Source organism: Oryx dammah, unplaced genomic scaffold (genome assembly GCF_014754425.2).
Source record: "Oryx dammah isolate SB20612 unplaced genomic scaffold, SCBI_Odam_1.1 HiC_scaffold_17, whole genome shotgun sequence".
Taxonomy (NCBI): Eukaryota; Metazoa; Chordata; class Mammalia; order Artiodactyla; family Bovidae; genus Oryx; species Oryx dammah.
The window spans coordinates 32,064,988-32,087,653 of record NW_024070201.1 but is presented as its reverse complement, the minus strand read 5'-3'; the positions used below and the strand labels follow the sequence as shown (position 1 = coordinate 32,087,653).

General features: G+C 38.9%; 1 long non-coding RNA gene across 1 annotated transcript in view; it reads left to right on the top strand.

The window, feature by feature from the left end:
- LOC120876382 overlaps nucleotides 1-5,294 on the top strand; it is a 155,566-nt gene extending 150,272 nt beyond the window's left edge. Inside the window, exon 3 of the long non-coding RNA XR_005724163.1 lies at nucleotides 4,168-5,294. This is a non-coding gene — a long non-coding RNA (uncharacterized LOC120876382). The remainder of the gene's footprint in view (nucleotides 1-4,167) is intronic.
- The last annotated feature ends 17,372 nt before the right edge of the window (nucleotides 5,295-22,666 follow it).

Below are 22,666 nucleotides of genomic sequence, written 5' to 3'. Positions count from 1 at the left end.
CACACACACACACACACACACACACACACACACACACACACACACACACACCCTTTTCACTTGTTAAGCTTGAAAAATGATGATATATACAACCAGCACGCTTTGCCAGTGTGCACGGCGAAGGCCAAGATTAATGCAGAAGGTTGGTGCAACGTTGCCGCAGAGCAGCGTGATCAGAATACAAGATGGAGAGCAGGGGGAAAGGCCAAGAAATATGTCTGTGCTTGGAGTTTACACAAGTCTCCTTAGCAACTTGTCTGAATTTATTTTTCCCTTAATGTGTGTGGGTTTCTTCCAAACCCCGAGTGAAAGGGGAGTGGAGTTGCTGAGTCCCCCGCCACCCTTCCCCTTCCCTGAGGGTGAAATCCTTGAGTTGGTGAGCAGAGCCTTTCTCTCCTTTACCAGCAGCGCCTGCCCGCCCGCCCCTCCCCCGTCGAGGTAGCTCTGATCCTCTGCTTTGTAACACTGTGGACTGTTGGTAGCTTTCCAGAAATTCTCGTCTCCATCTCCATGGGGGAAGGATGGGACCAGTTTCTGACGGCCACAGCTGTGCGGGTTTCTGCCGCAGCCGCCGCTCCTGGTGCCTGCTCTCCTGTGTGGCATCCATGTACATGTGCCTGCTTACACACCAACATGTTGTAAACTAAGGGAGAAACAGCACCACTCCTTCCATCTCAACTATTTAAAAAAAATTTTTTCTGTCTTGTTCATTTCCCTTCTGTCTTTCATCACCTCCCAACACACACACACGCACACAGACACACAGACACACACACACACACATGATCCTGTAATTCTAACGAGAAGATGAATATAAAGCTATGAGAAAAAAAAAAACAAAAACCCTGCCTTTTAGGAATCTGATATGTTGGGTTTTATGTGACCCAGGGTTGCTTCAGGGGAGACGACCATAAATACTGCAGTGGTTTTCCCTACAAGCACTTTACCTGGAAATAACTCTCGGGAAGTATGATTGCTGCCTCGTTGGAGCCAATGTTGAATATAAATCTTCATATTTCTTCTTCTTGACCCTTCTCCTTTTAGAGTCAGGGGAAATAAGGAAAAAAAAAAAGAATCCTAGCCAAAAAACCGTTAAGGTTTGATTCTGGCTTTTTTACAAACAGATGTTGCTTGTCATTCTGTTGTTGTTAAGTAGGCACCAGATTGGACCAGGCAGCAGTGTGTGTGTGTCTGTGTATCTGTGTGTGTGTAAGAGAGAGAGGGAGAGAAAGAGAGAGAGAGAGAAGAAGGAGGGAGGATGGGGGTGCGGAGAAAGAGGCTTGGAGGAGAGAAAGAGTGTGTTGGGGGAGTAGATCAAGGGCCAGAAGGCATAACCAGATTGATTTGGGGAAAAGCTGAAGTAATATAGATGCAGTTTTGTTTTTTTTTTTTACTTTCCAAACTTCAATTTGATGGAGACTGTATAAAATCCTATTCTATTTGGTTGATTTTTGTTGTTCCAAAAGAAGAGAGAAACTTGGGGATCAGTAGATGTGAAGAGCCCTGGATGAGAAAAACTAAGCTCTCCTGGGGTGTAGTGCAGAGAGAAGGCTGGAGGCTCCCCTGGAGGCATCTCTGCCCTGGAGTAAAGCAGAGGTCCCTGTTTCAGCTAAACTTAGTTTCTTGTGTCTGCTGGTCTCTTCTCTTTGTAAGCATCACTGTGGAGGTTCCAGGCTCTTTTGTACTTTTCCCAAAACAAGAATCTCCTTGTTTTACAGCCAAGGTTCTAAGGAATACTGACTCTTTACCTATCGCCTATCTCCTTTCTTAAAGCATCCAAGTGCTCTAAACTTCAGGCTCCCCTTGCCCTAGCCGCCCTGTACCCCTGCTTAATTTGTAACTTTCTAATCCAATTGTGGTCTGCTTTCTCAAAAGCAAAACAGCTTTGAACGTGCAAGTGTGTTAGAGCAGCCTGGCATATAGGAAGCTTTGTGCAGCAGATAATTCATTTATACCCAAGAAATGACAGACATCTGATTTTTTTCTTAAATATGTCTTCATGTTTCCATACCAGAATCAGGGTCTTCTCTGTTTTTAAAAATTTTAATTCTTGTAAAAGCCTTTTGGCTTTATTAACCTAGAGCTAGAAAGGAAGTTGTAGGCTGGGATCCTTACTTGCATTTTAAAGAGGAAAAGAAATTGCCATCCTGAGCAAACTTAATGCTTTCAAAAGTGAAAGCGTTCTCCTCAGCCAGCTGCACACGAAACAACTTGTTACTGGCAGGCTCTCTCCCTTTTGTTTCCTCGGGTGTGTCAAAAGCAAATTTGCTTCCAACTTCTCACTCTTCAGTAGTTGGTCCCTGTTATACATCTGTTGTAAATGAACACTTAGTGGGCTTAAGATCGTTTTTAAATGATCCCCACCTTGCCGCCAAAAAAGTCCACTACTCCAATAATCTGAGGGCATCTTTTGTTTTAGTCCAATGTATTTTATCCTATCACGCCATTTTTCATGTCTTTGTTCCTTAGCCGACCTAGCCACACTTTCATTTTGCATTGTACGTAAAATATTCATTTTTTTTTTTAAATACAGGGAGCATTTGGTAGGAAGGTTTTAAATAGCAATTCCTAATTTTCCCTTTGCCCGAAAGGAACGCGAAAACCATGGCGTTGCTTTGCCAGCCTCCTCCCTCCCTTTCTGGTCAGTTTTTCCTGAGGAGACAAGGATTCCTTCTACCTAAGCTGGCTGGCTGGGGTGCCGGAAGCCTCTGCGTGGGGTACTCCCACCATGGAGGCTGGTGTCCTGGTGGCCAGATTGCAGGTGGAGAAATGTGCTGGGACGTGGGGCACCCACGAATTACTCTCAGAGCAGCACTTGCTGGATGCACCTCTTTTGTTGAGGTGATTGGATCTTTCTACAAAGAGCAAGGGCTGCAGAGGGTGAGAGAAAAGACATCAGGAGAACTGGAAAGCCACGGGGAGACCAAGAGTAGCTGTCTCTCCTGCTTCGCTATGTTGAGTTAATGCCAAGGGTAGACTTGAGCTCTCTCTCTCTTTCTCTCTCTCTCTCTCTCCCCACCTTTCTTCCCCCCTCCCTTCTCCTGTCCTTCCTCCTTCTCTCCCTCTCTTCCTTCCTTCCTCTTTCTCCATCTCTCATTTTCTAATTTTCTCTCCTTTCTTTTTCTCTGCCTCCTCCCTCCCTCCCTCCCTTCCTTCTTTCTCCATCTCTCACTTTCGTAATTCTCTCTCTTTTTCTGTCTTTGTCTCCTTCCTCTCTCCCTCCCTCCCTCTCTTTCTCTCTTTCATAACAGGTTGAAATTGCTCTTTCTTTTCAGTTGAATTGCTCTTTTCCGCCAGGACAAAGGAGATCTGCTAAGATTCTGTTCGAGAGATCCCTCCTAAACAGAAGGAGGGTGGAGGGCAGGGAATCTTTCTGTTGGTGTCATTCTGCTGACATCACCATGAATTTGGTGTTCAAGTCCACAGCCAGGCAAAACTCAAGTACGTTTTCCCTTTTACAAGCAGCTGCTCAGTGAGTTTTCCTTCCTTTAGTGAAGGAACAATGAAGGAAAAGCAAACCCTGCATCTAAAACCTGGCCAATGAAAAACTGTTGGAATGGAAGCCAAGAATCCTGCTGGGGTGGAGGGGGACAGACTCCTGAAGCCACCACAATCAGATATTTTACTTCTATTTTAGCGGCCCCATCAGCAGAGAGAAATAATGACTCCTGAACCATTTCAGAATCAAAAAGTTAAAATGATGTCTCAGTGACGCTACATCGTGCCAGGTAATGATTGCCCAACTTGATTATACCTTAACCGTGCTTAATTATTCATAGGCTCTCTCTTAATCATGTTTAGCAAGTGAGCAGTTTGGTATAAAACATCAGAATTTGGGAGTATTCCGAGACGTCCCATTCCTATTTGAGCATTTTTCTGGTAAAATCGTTCTCAAGCTTCATCGGTAGCCAGGGAAATTCCAGGAAAAATATGAAAGTGACTTATTTGCAGACCCTTTCTATCCTGTGTAGTTCTGGAAATGAAGAAAACATAACGCAGCCCAGTGTTTTTCTAGAGTTCCTTCTATTTCAGTCTTTGGTGTTCCTTTTTACTTTCACTTTGGCATTAATTCTAGTTTAGCTTTGTAAAAGAGTTGGGTGACAAAAAGAAACCAACCACAAACCAAGCAAAGAATCTTGATCCTTTTAAAATAATTTTATTTTCCAGACGCGGGTGAATGGTTTGAAGATGCTGGCCTAGCAAGATGGCAACAGGTTTAAAAAAATAGGATTCATAAGAAGTTCCTTTCTTCAGGTAACTACATTTTTCTAAAATTTCTCCCAAACCTTCCATTTTCTCAAGTTATTACAAGTTTTTAGAGTATGCTTGAATGATTTAATTATGAAGATTAACTGCATTTTAAGCTTTGTTTTTCTGACAATAGCAACCAGCTTTATAATATTCAATGAAAAGAACGTTGAATTTTTGGAGTTCAGAAAAATATTTTGAAAGTTATTATTTAATAGTGCTTATTTCTTTTGACAACAATTTAGGCAAAACTCATTTGAAACCATCAGGTGTCATTCTTAAACTCTGTGGCTATCTTCAGTAATTATACTTAGAACTATTAGAAGATTGCTTCTAAAAAGCTTAGTGTATGCTCTGAATTCCTGGAAGATATGGCTTCTAAAAATTGCATAATAATTGATGCCTTGTAACATAATAATTGCATAATGGTTGATGTTTTAACTTTAGTCCTAGATGAGTAATCTTATATGTCTGGAATTTTATAAAACTGTGCTTACACAGGTCCAGTGACAAAGCTATGAGCCCAGCTATCATGATATAAGTAGATTATTTTCGATGCTGTTGAAGGACTTTGTGCCACTTAAATATGTTTAATAACACAAATGATATATTTACTTGATGAATTACCTTACCCTGCATTTACCATTGTTTTTAACTATTAGCCTGCTTTTCCCAACTTAATTGTTACTATCTCCGAGAGCCCCGCAGATTCTTGCTTAAGAAAGCAGGCCAAACTTTGCTCTGAAAAGAGCCCTTATTTTTCTGCTCAACACAAAGAAGGTTCTTGAAGGAGATATTCAATTAATATTTGGGAGGAAAATGTCTCTTCCCAAATAAACCATTCTTCTACTTGATCGGTATTTGACTTTCTTTTTTTCCTGCAACCTAAGCATCTTCTGATTTCACTTTTACTTTTTAAAGGTAAAACTCTAGATTATTTGAAAGTTAACATTGCAAACCCTTTAGAATGAATAATTTTTCTCTGTCCTATATTTTCCAAAAAAAAAAAAAAAAAGACGGAGGCCCCCAATTGAAACTAATAACTAACATTTACAAAGGTGATTAGCTCTTGAATGACTCATTGTAATACTTTGACAGATCTTCATCCATCGCTGACGAGTATTGCATGCTATATTTTTAACAAATGATAACAACAATTAGTTCTCATCACTTTGCGAGCCTAAGCCTATTCCTTTTTATTTTAATAAGATCTCCAGTGTCACACCCGTTCCAGCCATCCTTAGCGGTGTTCAAAGTGCCCATCCTCAAATACCTCTGGCCCCATGCCCTTGTCAGGGAGATCAAAGGAAAATAAGAGGCTTGGCGTTTATTTTAAAATCTTTTATTTTATAAAGGAAATGAACATTTTAAAATAACAGAAAGTCCAAACCATTTTTGAAGTGACTGGTTTGGATCCTGCTTGCTTCCACTTGGGATTGTTGTTTCTTTGGATCTAAAAGTCAAGCCACGGAGCTGGGACTAAATTCTCCCGTCTTGGCAACCTTCGCAGTCATGCCCGCGGCTCCACCACGATTAGACAGGCAGACAACGAAGTGTCTATGAATGGTTGCCTCTTCATTCCTGTTGATGAACCCACTGTTGGTTTCCTGCTTTTACCTTTTAAATTGTGTGCCTAGGGGCCTCCTCTTTTCTCTGAATAATTCCCAAATTCATCAGTCTTTTTTGTTATTAGGAGAGCCTCCCACATTCTTGAGATAGGAATAAATGTTCATATATCAAGGCAAAGTTCTGTCTTTTTCTTTGAGAACCAAAATCTATAGACATTGCTGACAAAAATTGAAAAGATCTCTTTTTAGGTCCTACAGAGATATGGAGCATATGTTTTTCCCAACTTCTCAGAAGAGAGGTGATTTTGCTTTCCATCATTTGTCCTAGAAATACTCATTGCTTAAGACTATATCCTCAATAAAATTCACGAAAGGAGCCATTAATGAAAGATCATTGCCTTGGCTGCCCCATTCTTACTTGTAGAACATTGGTTTTGAAGAAAGAATGTTACGTTGACAAAACCCTTTTATAAGAAGTCCTTAGAAGTATATTCATTCCCACAACCTGGAACAGTTATGCAGGGAGCCACTGTACAATTTCTTTTCTGGTTCAGATTTTATAAAGTATGCCTGAACTTGCTCAGTGTTGGTGTTTGGACCAATAATGGGGGTGGGGTGAAGGTGAAATATAAACTTTTCCTGAAGAGGAATCTTCCAGATTAATAGAACTGGACATCTCCTCGCATAATTTTCAGAAAATACTTAAAAGCCTATTGGCGGTGCTTGCTAGTTTACCACTTCTGTTTGCTGGAAAGCACATAGGAAAGGAAAATGTCACCGTCTTTTTTTCATGTAATTACAGGTATTTAAAAGAATGAACTTGCATTTGGGCTCGCCTGTGTTTCTCTTTCTCTCCCCATAACTGAAAGACTTTTCTTTATTCTGCTGTTTTGCCATCCATACGGCACAATGTTCAGTCTGTGTGTTAAGGTCTGAATGAATGAGGCTTCCGTAATATGAAACAGTAAAATGATGAGATTGACCCCAAAGCCCATTGTGACTGGGAGGGAAAGTGAAAAGAGAGGGAAGTGTATGGGGGAGAACACAGAAGATGCTGCTCGACTTTTGCCCTTTGAAGAGCAGGACGAAGCCTTTCCATTTCTGGCATGACACGATGGAGTGGCAGAGTCTCTGGTTGGACTAACGATGTTAACGTTTCATTTTCAGACATGTCAGACCCCCACACGAGAGAAGATACTAAGGCCTGTTGCCACAAACCCGTAGATCCGAACTTGTGGTGATAGTGCACACAAGCTTGTGTCTATAGGTATGTGTCTGTGGGCGATCTCACAGACCGTGGGCTCTGCTTGTCTCCCATCCAAGTCCCTCCCATTTGCTTGATTCTGCCTCCCTTTCCCTTAGTTTCTGCTATGAGGGGTAGATGTGGAAAGAGGGGCCGATGAGGAGGAAGGAGGCCTTTTGTCCCGAAATGGATGAGGCTCTTCAGTGAGCAGTCTATAGGGTTATCCTCAGTCCCTTCTCTCTTCAAACTCCTCTCAAGCTGTCAAACAAAGAACCTGGGCTAGCAGGCGAGGCAGCAGAAACTGGGGTGGCTCAGGCAATTTACTGTTGAGCGGTGAGTAGACACATATATAATGGTTTGTTTTGTTTTCTATGAGCCTACCTAATTGCTTTCAAAGTTATCATGATCTTTTTTGGAAAGTGACAGAGACTTGTGTGCAAGACCTGTTTCACCCTGCTTTGAGTTCTACCTTACAGCAGTTCTTCTTCTCCCATCGTGCTCCAGGTACCATCAAATCAGTCTTTATCTTTAAAAATAAAATTAACGAGGAGAATGGATGTGCCTAACTATTTATACTTCGGGACCAACCATGTAAGAAAAAGAATTTTTTTATAAAAAAGAAATGGCCCGTTTAGGTCCAGCTTCATATTTGTCCAGAGCTGTTTTATAACTCTTCACCATGTTTAAAAGGCTGGAATGAAAATAATTTTATCCCCTTGCCTCTTAAATGTCACCATTGTGCCAGGATTGGAAAGCCAAACTGACTCCAGATCAAAGCAAAACTGGCTATATTTGTCTCATTCCAACAATGTGAGCTGAAGAGTCTGTAAACAGAACCCAGGGTGAAAAGTTGATCAGATTTGGATGACTCTAAAACTTTTGCTTTCCTTTTTGGTCAAACATAGCACCAAGAATCCCCTTAAGATATGTATATATAGGTGAAGCCTTGTTTAACAAAAACAGTCAATATGAAGTAGTTAGTTACTGAGTTAGCATCAGCAAAAAGTTTGACATTCAAATGGATACTTTTTTCTTTTTTTCCACTAAATGCTGTCTTCTCCTAAGAGCCACACAGTTAAGCGGTAGATAGAGCTCTTTCTTCTATCAAATGAAATTTTGTATGTCAGAATTAGGAAGGCCCGGATATAGATGGACGTTGTTTAAAGAATACTAAGCTCTGCAAATGCTACAACCCGAGGGTGTTGTCTGTATGTGTTTCCTTTGTGTTTGCTCTGCAAAGCATTGAGGAAGGCAGTTTGTAGATCTCAGCTTCCAGCTTGGCAAGAAATCAGAGCTTTATTCTAGAATGACGGAACATTATACCCCAAAGAAAAAGTCTGTCCCCATTGGTGTGTAGCATGTATAATTGTTAGCCTAAGGCCTTTATCTACCCATAAGCAAGCAATCTATTTGGTTGGTTTTACATGCCCCTTTGAAGCAGTTGACTTAGAATGGATAGGCTGCTAGCAAATTAAACCTGAACCTTCCCTGAATAAGTGCTTAGGTTTTATAAAGGCAAAATCACATCTCTACACTTCATCCCTTTAACCTGCTATTAAATGTGCTACCAGTGGGACTGGTAGTACATTCATGAATCCAGGAGATGCTGAGCAGTCTAAATTACCTCTGTAGGAACAATGTTAAGGCTGCAGGGTGACCAGTAGGTGACTATCAGGTCATTTCTTTTAAGGGGGGTTTAAAAACCCATTACCCTAAGAATAAAGATTATGCAAAGTAGTCCATTTTTTCAAAGTTTTTAAAAGGCCTAGGATATGATTCTTTGATTCACCTGGCTAGAAAATATTCTAGTGGAAAGCCCAAAGCCCCTGGACACTGGCCACAAGAAACAGGATATTAAATATTTTACAGGATGATGAAATTCAGTGTTTTTCCCTTCTTCTATGTTCATGAATGAATGGTTCTGTAGCTATTAATTATTCCCTTGGGACTTGCTCAGAGTGGACTAGATATTTTACAGGAAACTGCAGAAAGTAAAATAACTTCAGGTTTTCCTCAGAAAGACTCCAAATTTTAGAGTCTAAAATATATATTCAGTAGTCATTGCTGCATGAGGGTATAGAGAAAATGGGTATAAAATGAACTTGTTCTATTAAAATTCTCAAATTCTCATTATCAAAATATATTCATGAAGCTATAACACCAGGATACAGTTTAGATATTTTTTTTAACAGGAAAAATTATTATTCCAAGAATTGTGTTTGATAAAGCAATTCACCCTACAGCACCAGAGTTTGGGGAGAGTGGGGGAACTGATATTTAATTTTGAAAGGGTTTCTTATTTGCATTTCTAAATTAGTAAATGGCTTTATCTTCATGGGAAGACAATGATATTTATAGGACAGAGTTAACTTTGAATATTAAGTTAATATGATTTCTTTTATTTTTCAGTGTACTTAACCAATCATTCCTCAGCATTTATTATATGCTCTGGATCTTTGTCTGCTATGCTATTTAACTCCATCAAATGTTACCTAGCCTCTGTAATTGAGATTTTAAAAGTTTCTTATGTCTGTAATAGTGCTGAAATTTTACAAAGAATTCAGTATGAATGACTCTTCCAAATTTGCAAAGATTTATTAACACCTAATGGAGTAGGAAGTAGCAACCCCGTCCAGTATTCTTGCCTGGAAAATTCCATGGTCAGAGGAGCCCGGCAGGCAATAGTCCAGGGGGTTGCAAAGAGTCGGACATGGCTGAGAGACTGAATACACACACACACACCCCTAACATGTTGCTCAGTAAAGTATGAGTTGGAATAAAGCCACGTTTTATTCCAGTGTAACCATATCGCTAGACAATTTATAAGATGTATTCACTCAACAAACCTTTATGAATGCTTACTTTGTGTTGAGTACTTTGCTAGAGGTTGAAGATATTACTCTGACACCAAAAAACTGATTATCTGGTCAGGAGTCCCTTTGCACAATTGCTTGTCAGCCATATTGACACATACTGTAATGAATCACATATTTTAATCATAACATTTGTCCAACTTCCAAACACCAAATCAATACAGAATATGTTTACTAGTAGGGAGTCCCTGCTTTTCCATAATCTCAGACATTGTTCAAGATTCATTCTCCCTTCATTTGAGAAGATTGCTGCTGGTAGTGCTTAAAACCTCAATGTTCAGTAGTCTGAGAGTCTGTATGTATTCAGAAAACCTTTAAAGTGTATTTTTTAAAGTTAAGGAGTACAATAGATTCTCTATACCTAAAGATGTGTAACTACTGTTCTCCTATAAATGCTACTTATTTTATTTTTTCCTTTTCTTTTCAATAAGACTTTTGTGACATCATTCCATATCATAATTGCATGTTGTTATTACATGCCTACAAATATTTACACTAATTATGTAATGAGCCATAATTGCACTAATACATGATAATGGGCTAAAATCAGTGAAAATAAACAAGGAGATTCACACAACCAAAAGAGCAGGGCGTTGAAAACCATTAGTATTCTAAGAGCAACATCTTTTTATCTTTGACCCCTAGAAGAAGAATGTACATGGAGAAGGATGAATGTTTCCATTTCCAAATATTTTAACATCTCTGTAAGCTATACATTTAGATGAATATACTAGCATTCTAGCACACTGAAACTGACCCTCTCTTTGTTGTATGTTCTTTTACTATCTCTCACCTGCCCTTCCACTGCCTTGTTTCCCATTTATAGGAGTTACATCCTAGCTGTGTTTATAGAATCAGGCAAATGATCAGTCAGTGCAAGGAAACTGAAGGAAATTCACATTCAAGGGAAAGAAAATGAATTCTATTTTCTTTTTGTGTCCCACTGGATGTTAAATTATATGCATAAGTTCGGATCTAGAGGCAGAGGACTCAGAGTTACTTCTTGAATTTCCATATGAGATCCAGGACTTAAGGCATGTTTGCCAGGTTGAATACAGTCATTCTGCACTTTCCCCCGCTCTGGAATCTTGATAGCAAATCCACCTTTCTGTGATCGCAGTTGCAGTGTAAGTGGAAGAACAGGGAACCTGACATAAAATAAAAAAATCACCTAACCCTTAACTTTAGGTTGCTTTATACTCTCACTTAATCCATTCATTCATTTTTGTTTTCATGAACATGTTTTGAAGTCTCTACTATGTAGCATATAGTAAGCATGCAGGTGGCACTAGATTTGCAAAGGTGGGAAGTGCAGCCTCATCTTTAAATAGCTCCAGGTCTAGTGAAGGAGACAGAGAAGTGTTAATGTAATGGTGTATGCCTACATTTGAAATGTGTGTATGAAATCATGAGACTGAGAAAGAACTCTTTAAATTGAGGCTTGAAGGATGAATGAGAGTTTGCTTGCTAAGAGTGAGTTTCTAGTCTTTCCCCAAAACCAGGTAGCATTGATTCAAGAAAGGCAGCCTCCTCAAAAAGCAGCTTTTACCTCCTTGATGTCAATATAAGGGAATAGGGTTGGAAAAACTGGAGAAACAATCCTTTGCCAAGTTAATTGAGTAACGCTAACTTCAGTGTTTAATTGTCACCATAAAATTATCACTCTTTGAATCTCTGCATGCCCAAACAGATCCTCCTCCAACTGTATAGGTTAGGCCCAGCTCCTCTGAGGAACAACCTTTACCAAGCAAAACCAGAGTCCACCTAAGCAATGAGGCAAGATGGCCATAGTGTAGTCCTCATTGGAAAATACAAACATGACCAAATACGGGAACACAAAGAGATGGGAAGTCACCAACCTGGTGAGTCTGTCAGCTCCAGCACTGAACTGGGCCTGAAGGTAAAGAAAAGACCCAGTTTTAAAATGAAAAGTACAACCAGGGAAATTTATTCCTTATAAGGGAAAAATAAAGTCAGCATTTTTATATTTTGTTAAAAGAAAAAAACTGTTAGGGATAAACTTTGTGAAAAAGTGCTGAAGTAGTCTAGTTTGGAAAATGGACACCTTATAAATATGTCAATTACACGATATACCTGATAAATACTATTGAGTAAATGTTTACCGTAACTTCTATATTATTTGTTTATCTCTAATTTGTTCATTGTCCTGTTTTCTGTATCTTCTCACCATATTTTGGCTTAAACTATTTCCTTTTGTCTACCGACCCTTTAGAGATTCTGGTTTTCCAGTTTCGCGTTTGTCTTCCCCATTTTCTCTCCAACAAGGCGAGTTTAAATATTGGTCTACTTTCATTGTTCTATTAACAGATACCAGAGAATGTTAGATTGATCAGAACAACAGCCATTACATAATCTTTCTATAATTTTCATGCACAAATAATTTCAAGAAGATTGACCTCAAGTATTTCCTTCCTTCCTCCGCACAGTAATCTCGTGCCAAGGTTCTTGTGTTATTTTCTTTACCATTGAGCCCTTTGATGGTCTCTTGTGAGTCGCCCAAATAAGTGACAGCACGAAGAACGATTATAAGACTAACTTGTAATTTCATTGCTTAAGAAATGGTAGCTTTCCAGCTATTGTGACTGCATGCTCCCAGGTTGAGGTAGTAGGTTGTATAGTTTAGAATTACATCAAGGGAGATAACTGTACAGCCTCCTAGCTTTCCTTGGGTCTTGCACAAAGCAACATGCCAAGAATGATCATGGTTCCTCCTGGCCTTTTTTTTTCCCCCTAGGAAAGCCTATTAAAGGTAAGATTGGGTAGTTATTTTATTGGTATTTTAGAATTCATGTTTCATTTAATTCTTATACCCATGCTACATTTTCATGTTTTGCTTCTTTGGGTTGGATTATGTTTTACCAAAAACATGAGACTTGGAGTGATTCAGATTATCAGTTATCCATTGTCAAAAGATTGCTGAATAACAACACAAAATCTCAGTAGCATATAACAATAAATATATATTTTGCTCATAAGTCTGTGGATGCATGACTGAGAATGAGAAGTTGTTCTGGTCTTGTTTTTCTCATTCACTCCGGCTGTCAGATGTAGGATGGGTTACTAGAATGACCAGGACAGTTCAGATCTATTCCATGTGTCACATACTCCAACAGGCTGGTCGCAGCACATTCTCATGGTGGAGGAAGAGGAGCAAGAACAACAACAGGGCAAATGACTTAAATATTTTTTAAAGCAAGCTTATGCCTGCTTTATGCTTACTAATAATTCATTGGCCAAAAGAAGTCAAATGACCAGGCATGGCAACAATGTTTGATGGTAAAGGGCATGAACTCAGAAAGGCATGACAGATCAGACTGTTTTTGCAATCACATTCTACTTTCTTAAGTTTCACCAAATCGAAAGCAATCATGTATCCTCCATTTTAGGAAGCTCCCAAGATCAAGAACCATGTTTGTGAATTTACACTTTGGATTTTAGGTGAAGCCGATCTTTGACTGAATGCTGTTTATATCCTTGTTAATGAGTGTGATATCCTCCAACCAACTTCCCTGGGGAAAATACCAAGAGACTGAGATGGCAGTAGTGTGGATAGATTGTCTCAGCATACAAGGCTTTGTCATTTCATGGTGATAACTAATGAACAGTGGAGATTTTGCCTGATTTAGACTGACCTCATACAACCTTCCCTGGTAGCTCAGATGGTAAAGCGTCTGCCTACAGTGCGGGAGACCCAGGTTCAATCCCTGGGTTGGGAAGATCCTCTGGAGAAGGAAATGGCAACCCACTCCAGTATTCGAGCCTGGAAAATCCCATGGACCGAGGAGCCAGTCCATGGGGTTGCGAAGAGTCAGGCACAACTGAACAATTAACATTTTCATACAACCTACACAGCATATGAGCAGCACTATAACTCAGTATTTTGGCTGAACCTGTTTGCTCCAAGCTTAGATACTTCTCAGTAGAAAATGCAGAAAGGTGATCAGAAAGTGATTAATAAGGTTTTCTATTCATTTTACTATTTCCTGACATTTAAATATATAATGTGTAGAAGAAAATGGTTTTGCTATCTAACTATAGCTCTCTCTTCACTACCACCTCCTGCTGCTACATTTTTTAAAAGATGTGATCACTGTGTAACCATTTTAATTCTATGCTCAAGTATTTTCATGGTGAATCATAGTGACTGTGACATCACTAACAGGTCAAGGATAACTAGTCCCAATTTGATGATGAAGCACAGCAAAAGGTCCACTGTTATTAGGCCCCCGTGTAGGTCTACAGCAAAAATAGGAGCAAGACCCTCAGGCTTATGTATGGTCTTCATTTCTTAGCTAATTCATCCATCCTTTAGAAGAGCCTGGGGCCTTGCTCTGGAAGATACTGTCATTACTTTGTCACATTTATTATGAGTTTGATGGGAAACACAGTTACTACCTGTGTCTGTGTTGGCTAAGAGTTTGTATATTAAACATCTGTAGCCCCTTGACATATAAGGACCTACTTAATATTGTTTATACATTTATAAAGCTTTTTTTTTTAATCGAATTACCTTCCCATACAAAACAATAATGTCCTCTCCTTTGCTGTGGCATAAACTTGAGTGATTTCACACAGCCATAGTTTCCAAAGGCAAAGTAGTGTTTGGGGTCTTGTTTCTGAAAACAGACTAACTTTCATTATGGTTGAATTTCTCCTGACTTTGTAATAAGGTTACATCCACCAGAGTTCAAATCATGTCGTCTTTGCTTTCAGAATGACTGTGGTGTCTAGAAGGTCATACCTTTGTGTTTTTCGGCCAGTAGCTCATGGTAGGACAAAGAGTTTGGGAACTGCATGGAAAATAAATTATGGAGGCTACTTTAGATGCAACTTAGTCTCATCAGTAATACATGGGTGAAGTATTCTTCAAAATGATTTCATTCCTTATCTTCATCTCTGGTGAGTATGGGTTCTGTTTCCTCAGAGAAACTCTTCACTGAATTTTATATCTGAAAGTCATTCTTAGTCCCAGAAACCCCAAGTACACAATTAATGCAATAATCATAGCTTGTCTTCTGAGAATTAATCTTGGGATTTAAGAAGAAAAAAAATTGTTGCAGCATGCTACATTTTTTAATACCCTCAAAAATTATAATATCTATAATGGGTGATGTGAATGCTATTTTAACTTTTCAAAATCTAGTGATTTAGTGCAGCTATTTTCTAGCACACTGATAAGTGTCAAAGCATAGATGTGTTACTGGCAATTTGACCATCTTCATCAACAAGAAATGTTTTGCTGGCACAATTTAAGGAGGCTCTGACAGTTAGTATGGCGAGTTTATAAACTTTCCTGAAGACATGTCACCTGTATTTCTTTATTTGTGCATATCAGATTCTTTTTGACTTGGTTTATCAGTAGAAGCATTTAACTAGTATGTGATAACACAGTCAACACCTTCTGGTACTGGGTGATTATACATTTCCAAAGTCATTTATACAGGTGATTATACAGTTCCAAAGTTTGTCAGGACAAACACTAGCCTTCTCCAAGTTGGTTTTGGCTCATGTCTTTACTGAGCATTTCTGAAAGACCCAGGGAGGACTAAGTAAACCAAGTTTTTGTTAATTCAGTCAATATATATTGGGTTTGCTAAAGAGTTCCTTTGCATTTTTACATAAGATATTGACATCTTAAATGAAATTTTGAGTCAACCCAATGTTTTCTAACTATTTAGTGCAAGTTTGGACTGCAAATAGAATAATAGCCTACCTCATTACTATTCTGGTCCCACTATTTCCCCTACATCTCTTGCCCTCCAAATTCTAACTCCACCACAACACTTGAATTTCTGTTCCGAGAGAGGCTGATCTTTGATGATCTTTAATAGTTTCTTTCTCTAATAGTTGTTGTTCTAAGTTCTATTGAACACTTCCTTTAAATAAAACCAATACAGAATTGTAAAGTAAAATAAAAATAAAATGCTTCAAACAAAAAATAAATAAATAAATAGCATTTATCAAACTTTAATTACTTTGAACCCAAACTTTAATTACTGTGAACCCCTCAGGGATCTTGTTAAAATGCAGGTTCTGATATAGGAGGTCTGAACAGGGCCTGAAAAGTGGCATTCCTACTGACTCTCAAGTGAGGCTGGTGCCATTGGTGTGTGGAGCACACTTAACTGGGTAGCAAAGTTTTACGTAATCAAATGTTTCTAAATTCCAAGATGGTCAGACACTTAGGCTGAAGGAAAAACATTTGGAGACAGCTTGGCATCTTTAGATAAGTACAACAGATTTCCTCTTTAATTGCAATTGCACAGTTTATCTTTTACAAATGTTTTAGTTTCTTTCACTGATATAGAACCCTAAGATGCCACATTATGAAAGTTGCCTTTTAGAAACAAGGGCCTTGTGACATTGAGTTTAGCCCTAAGATCTTCATATGACCCTGATTATTCATTCAGTACATACATCCTCAATTAGAGCCTGTAAAGAGAATCCACTGGGAGCATGAGTGCAGGTACCAAACCTGGTTTTGCCCTACTTAAGTAATTTAAGCCTCCTGAACATCAGTGCCCAGTTACGTCAATCCTTGGACTAGAACTGGTCTATTCTGAGGGACTTTTCAAAGGAATATTCTGCGATTCTGGGACTGTCATTCAAAAATGGTAGATGGCAGTGACTAGAATTTTACTTCTTAGCCTCCGTAGTCTCCTGCCTTATAACATAAAAGTGGAAATTTCCACTTCTACATCCGTACTGTCAAAGGGAAATGAGCAGAATAGTAAGAAACAACTTGCAGTAGTGGTTACCACACCAAGATGCTAACACAGAAAGCCACATTAAGGCAATGGAAAAAAAACAGCCTAAGAAAACAGTAAATATTAATTCCCTGGTTCCTTCCATGGTTTGTAGATCATTAGGATAATAAAGAAAAGTAAATTAATTTCTGCCTAGTTAATGTCTGTGAACAGGGTTAAAAGCACTGAATATCATTTTACAGGAGAGATTATCTCAGTGGTAAGCGAGAGGGGGCTATGTCGGGCATGTGAAATTCACCACCTCCTTCCCTGGTTCCTGTTTGAGCTCTTTCTAAACAAAAATTATGTGCTTCGTGCTCCACCGCCAACTGCAGTATGGAGCACACGAGAGCTTCTGTGGCCCTTCTCAACCCTTTTACATCAGTCACAGAACTCCCACTGTTCTGTGCTAATGCAAAATGCAATAACGTGTAGCATCAGGACATCTCTGAGTCAAGAGGTTAACGGAAAACACATCTCCCATTGTGTTCCTGCAGCTCTGATACTGTTAATGGTGAAAACACCATGGAGACAAATAGATCTCTCTTTATTCAGGAAGCTTTGAGTGAAGAGAAAATATATATGACATCTTTACAACATGAGAGCACTCTCTATATGGTGCCTTAAGGAAGGATGGGGGAGGGGAGAGGTTCACGTAACATCATGTTTGATAAAGCTTGAATCTTGTCTAGGGGGAGTTTTCCGTTGCCTTCATTTTCATTCCGTTGCTCTAATATTAATAAATTCTTCCAGTTATGGCAGGGGGTAGGGGGACTGAGATTTAATCTTTCAAGGTACAAATTCAGAGAAAGGGGACCCTTTGGATAAGTATAGTGGAAGCCTTTATGGAGTATCTTCTAAAATGTGTCAGGAAGAGATGTGTGACGACATAACTCCCTTTCTCGTCCTACTCTTACATATCTTCCCTTTCTCTGTTGTGTGCTTCCAGATAGAGATTATGGACCAATATACTTGTGACAGGGAACCAAGGCAAAAAAAAAAAAAAAAAAACCCAAACCCACATTATAATTACACTGAGATTTTTGGTTAAAAATTACCTGAAAGTAGATTGAATGTTTTATATGGCCATATAAAGATCAGTGTGATTTTATTGTCCATTCACTGGGGAAAATCTTAGTCAGGGTTACTTCTTGTTCCTATAGAACTTTAAAAAGAAGTTTGATTTATAGTTTATGAATCAGAAGCTAAAATTGGGGTGTTCTGTTCTTTAGGACCTAAAGACTTTTCAGTCTGTAGATAGAAATTCTGGGTCAAGAATCTATTTTGGGAAGGTATCTGCACAGGCTTAGATGTACCAAATAATTATCAAAATTTTAATGTTATGTGTAATTTGTGAGGGCGTTCCCTAGTGGCTCAGATGGTAAAGAATCTGCCTGCAGTTCAGAAGACCCAGGTTCCATCCCTGGGTCCTGGGTCAGGAAGATCCCCTGGAGAAGGGAATGGCTACCTCCTCCAGTATTCTTGCCTGGAGAATCCCATGGACAGAGGAGCCTGGCAGGCTACAGTCCATGGGGTTGCAAGGAATTGGACATGACTGAGTGACTAACACACACACACACACATAGTTTTTGAAGCACTTGAAGCATATACATTATTGATTACCACTCAGTTCAGTTAGATGACTCCACTGGGAGGGGAAGAGTAAGTATTTGCATCCAGCTTTTGCACTGGACTGGACACTTTTGGGATGCATTTTCAAACCAGGCTGATGTCCTTCAATACTAGTACTCTAATTGTTGATTCTTTTGCATCAGGGCAGCCAAATTTCATGTATAAAAGTTCATCAAATCTGGGAAACAAGAAAAGAACTTTCAGAATGGCTCATTGTTTAATGAATAAGGCCCCAAGTGTTCTGTGGTTGCTGTTTTAAAATTTGAAGAAGATGTATAGAATCCAAGTCATAACTTGAATTCCAAATTAGAGCAGATCATGCTCAGTTGTGAGGCTGCAGGGTTATAGCAAACTGTTGTTGTTCAGCTGCTAATAAGCAACTTCCAAGCATAAATGGGACACTCATGTTGTGTGTTCTGAATCCTCTAAAGGGTTCTTCATTAATCTATTTGTAGCTTTTTGTTATTGAGTAATGAAGTGCTGCTAATACACTGGAATCTGTATGCAAAACACATTAAATCAAGCATAATTCAAGGAGAATATATATCCCCAAAGACTGAATAGAAAGGTGCAGAGAGAACTTATGGGAATTAAACTTTGTGGGGTGAGGTGGGGTGGGCTGGGGTAGGGAGAGTAAACTTTCTATTACCTTTCATGACCACCAAGAAGTAGAGTTTTCTGGTTAACCAATATAGTTTTGGGGACTTCCGTGGTGGCTTGGATGATAAAGAATCTGCCTGCAATGCAGGAGATCCAGGCTCAATCCCGGGGTCAGGAAGATCCCCTGGAGAAGGGAACGGCAATCCATTCCAGTATTCTTGCCCAGAGAATCTCATGGAAAGAGGAGTCTTGCAGGCTACAGTATGTGGGATCGCAGAGACATGACTGAGTGACTAACACACACACAATATAGTTTTCAACAAAGTCACCATATATGAGGTTCATGAATGACCAAATTAAAAAATAAAGATTATATTCTGCTTAAGGCTAAGGTTGTTCTAAATATGATATTCTTGAAGATTTGTAAGTTATTTAGAATTCAGTATGCTTCAGGACCACCATTATCTTGTATAGTTATTTAGTAGTTGATGTGTAGAAGTGCCAATTACAGACCTCACATTGGCAGGATACTGGTTAAATTAGATTTCACCATTTATGTTCCACAGCTTAAGCTGGAAACTTGTGTTAATATTGACTGTGATCTCATCTAATGGAAAAGTGCCAGAATTCTCTGTTGCAAATGAAACGCTCCTCTTAACCAGTCTACCACAATTCTTAGTTATGAATACAGCATATACATTATCCTGTGATCTTGGATGGTTCTAAATTTAGCCAGTTCTCTTGGCTAGTCTCTGCCTTGCCAGATATCCTGTCTACCTTTTTCCATCCTGTTCTGTGCTCTTGGAGGATGGCCTTCATGGACTGTCTCAACAATCTCTTGCCTTCTGGCTTCAGCGTGTGCTTGGTGAGAGGGAAGTGCCAGCAGGAGACCCAAGGGAGCATGCAGGTCAGTTTAGTGCACATCAACCCCGTGGCCTTGATCTCTCAGACCTAGGTGGCTGATGACTTCCTCTCTTGTCAGTCCTCAGATATCTCGCCATTTCTTTTTAATCTCTCTTAACTCCGCTTGATCTTTGCAAATAATACTTTGACTAACTTCCCTTTGCTTGAGTCTACCATTCTCCTGTTCAGACTCTGATTTTCCAGCTAAGTCTTTACAAGCTAGATAACAGAAATTAGTCCCTTATGTCCCACCCTGCGTGGGACATGAGGGATGGCAGAGTAGATATGTACCATAATACTATAAGCTCTGGAAGGGCAGGGGCCATGTCTAATGCCCTTTATAATTTTCAGCAACACCTGGGGGTTGACCTAGGTGTTAGGGCTTAGCCAATGGTGCATGCTTAGTGAACACAGAGAGTCTTACTGAGTTCCTCTGGGATCCTTAAATTTGTTATTGGCTTAAAATGGATTGTAAGCTCTTGATGTAGGATGTATACTTCAGAAAGTCAAGGACCACATTTTTTTTTAACATTTTTAGTATACTGTCATGTGATACAAATACTGTACCTACATGAAATACTAACTCAATAAAAACAGAAGATTTACTCCATGGGTTAGGTTGATTTGTGTTTAGTAGATGAGAAACAATTATGTTTAAAGTGTTTAGATCTAATTTTTCTTTTACATTATCATTCCCTACTATTTGTTATGTTTTCCTATTTGTGTTATTTTTTGTATATTTATTTATATGACTTTTCTTCATTTGTATTGATAGTTTTCTGAAAATAATGTAGGTAGAAGGAACATGCCTGGTGCAGTTAAAATAGGACTTAAGAACTGTGGAACAAAAAGAATAGTTACCAGAACAGGTATCTTCACTGTTTCTTTGTAGTTCACATTGCCAATTTACTCTCTGATTTTCACCATAATGCCAGACCTCTCCATACTTTTTTTCAAAATTATTCCCAATTCTATGAAGTATAGCAAATATAGAAATAGAAAGCACTTTGATTCTGAAAGTAATAAGCTGTTATCATATTGTATTCTACTGTATTCACTTCCTACTTTGCTCAAACCAATGTTTTAACATCTAATTGCTCCAAAATTTGTGAAAATAGGAAAAACAGTTTGGAAGAATTTGCCTTTGGACTTCCAAAGAAGGGAAACTGCCTGGTTAGTTCAAAGAGCAGACTCCTCACTGTTCATATTTTGAAAACAAGATCATTTCTTCAACAAACAGAGGGGCTTGAAACACTGTGAACTTAGATTAAGTTAAACTTTGTGTCTCCTTGATAAGTGAAACTGTTTAATGATAATTTTATTAGTCCACTTGGGAAGTGACCAAAGCACTGTTAGATAAGTTAAAACCAAAAGAGCACGGAAAATATTTTTGCCAACTGTTTCTTCTTGGCCTCTTGGCAAAGATCAACAATTACGTTCCCTATCTAGGGACTATCTCTTGTGGGCCAGACCGGATGATCTAATAGGTCTTTATAATCTCTAAATACTGTGACTTTTATCCCCAAGTGAACTACATAGTTTATTTACATAGAAACACACTCACAGGCTTAAGGAAATGCAGTATGACTAATGGTAAGAAAAGTGAGCCAGGATGACTTAAGTGACTTTTTTTTCTAAATAGGATAAGTAAATTAAAATCATAGACATCCTCTCTAGTTCTCTTCCAGCATCTCAATATGTAGATCTTAGATGTCAGAATTTCCCAGTAGTGAGTGAGTTTCATACCACCAGCAAATTATAAACATGTTTGCCTGTTAAATCAGCAAACCTTTGCTGTGCTTATCCAGAAAGCTCTTCAATGGAGGTTTGGTTTAATTGTTTTAATTTCACATTCTGTTCTGGGCACATGGGAAATTAGAAATGTTGGGAATGATAGGAAAATAAAAATGGCTAGAAAAATATGAGCATTATAAAGAAAGCATATTCACTGTTCATTTCAACATTATTAAGAATGTGTTTTTGTAGCCTTGGGCTACATTTATCTAGACAAATGATGCATTGGGAGGAATCTTATTATTAATAAAAAAAAAATTGTTTCCTCAGGACTTTGTTGGCAAAGAAAACATTTTTGAGGTCTCTTTTCTTTCTCTATGTTATGCAAATATTTCATGCTTTCTCTATAAGGTAATACTTTGAATGGTGTATCTGGGACTAAAAGTCAAAATTTTTGTTCTTGATGCTTTTTAATTTTTTAACCAAATCGTCTCCATTCTTGACATTGGCCCCCCTTAAAAATAAATATAGGGACAGTCATGAGATCTTATTTCCAGAAGGCCTAGCGTTTCTCAGTTGATTCCTTGCCAACTCACTCTGGAATACACAGGGTAGAAGAATGTGGTTAAGATACACCAATTGAACAGGCAGATAATAAAATCCTAATATTACCCATAGATTGTTTTCATGAGACAATTGGACAAATTTGAGAGTGATCTTTATTTTCAGAGGTGGTGTCCGGATGCTGATCCTTTCTGATGAAAATAGTGTTTATGAGGAATTCTCTCTGGGGGCTTGATCAGTGAGGCATCCATTCTATTGTGCTTTCTGCTTTCAGAGCCCTGAAGTATCATTTGGAAATCCCTTCTATTTTAGCCCTGAGGAGTGGGGCCGTATAAATGTCACACATTGTTTTCTGACACCCTATTGCTTATTGCACAATTATGTTGCCCATCCATAAACTAAAGCCTTTCTTAAAGGATGATTACTTTTCCACAGGTTCCCTTATAGTATATGCTGAAAGCCCCAATAAGTCACTCCCAGTCACCTCTCTCATGAGAAGACAGTTCTCATGGTTATTTCCCATATGGGGTGAAG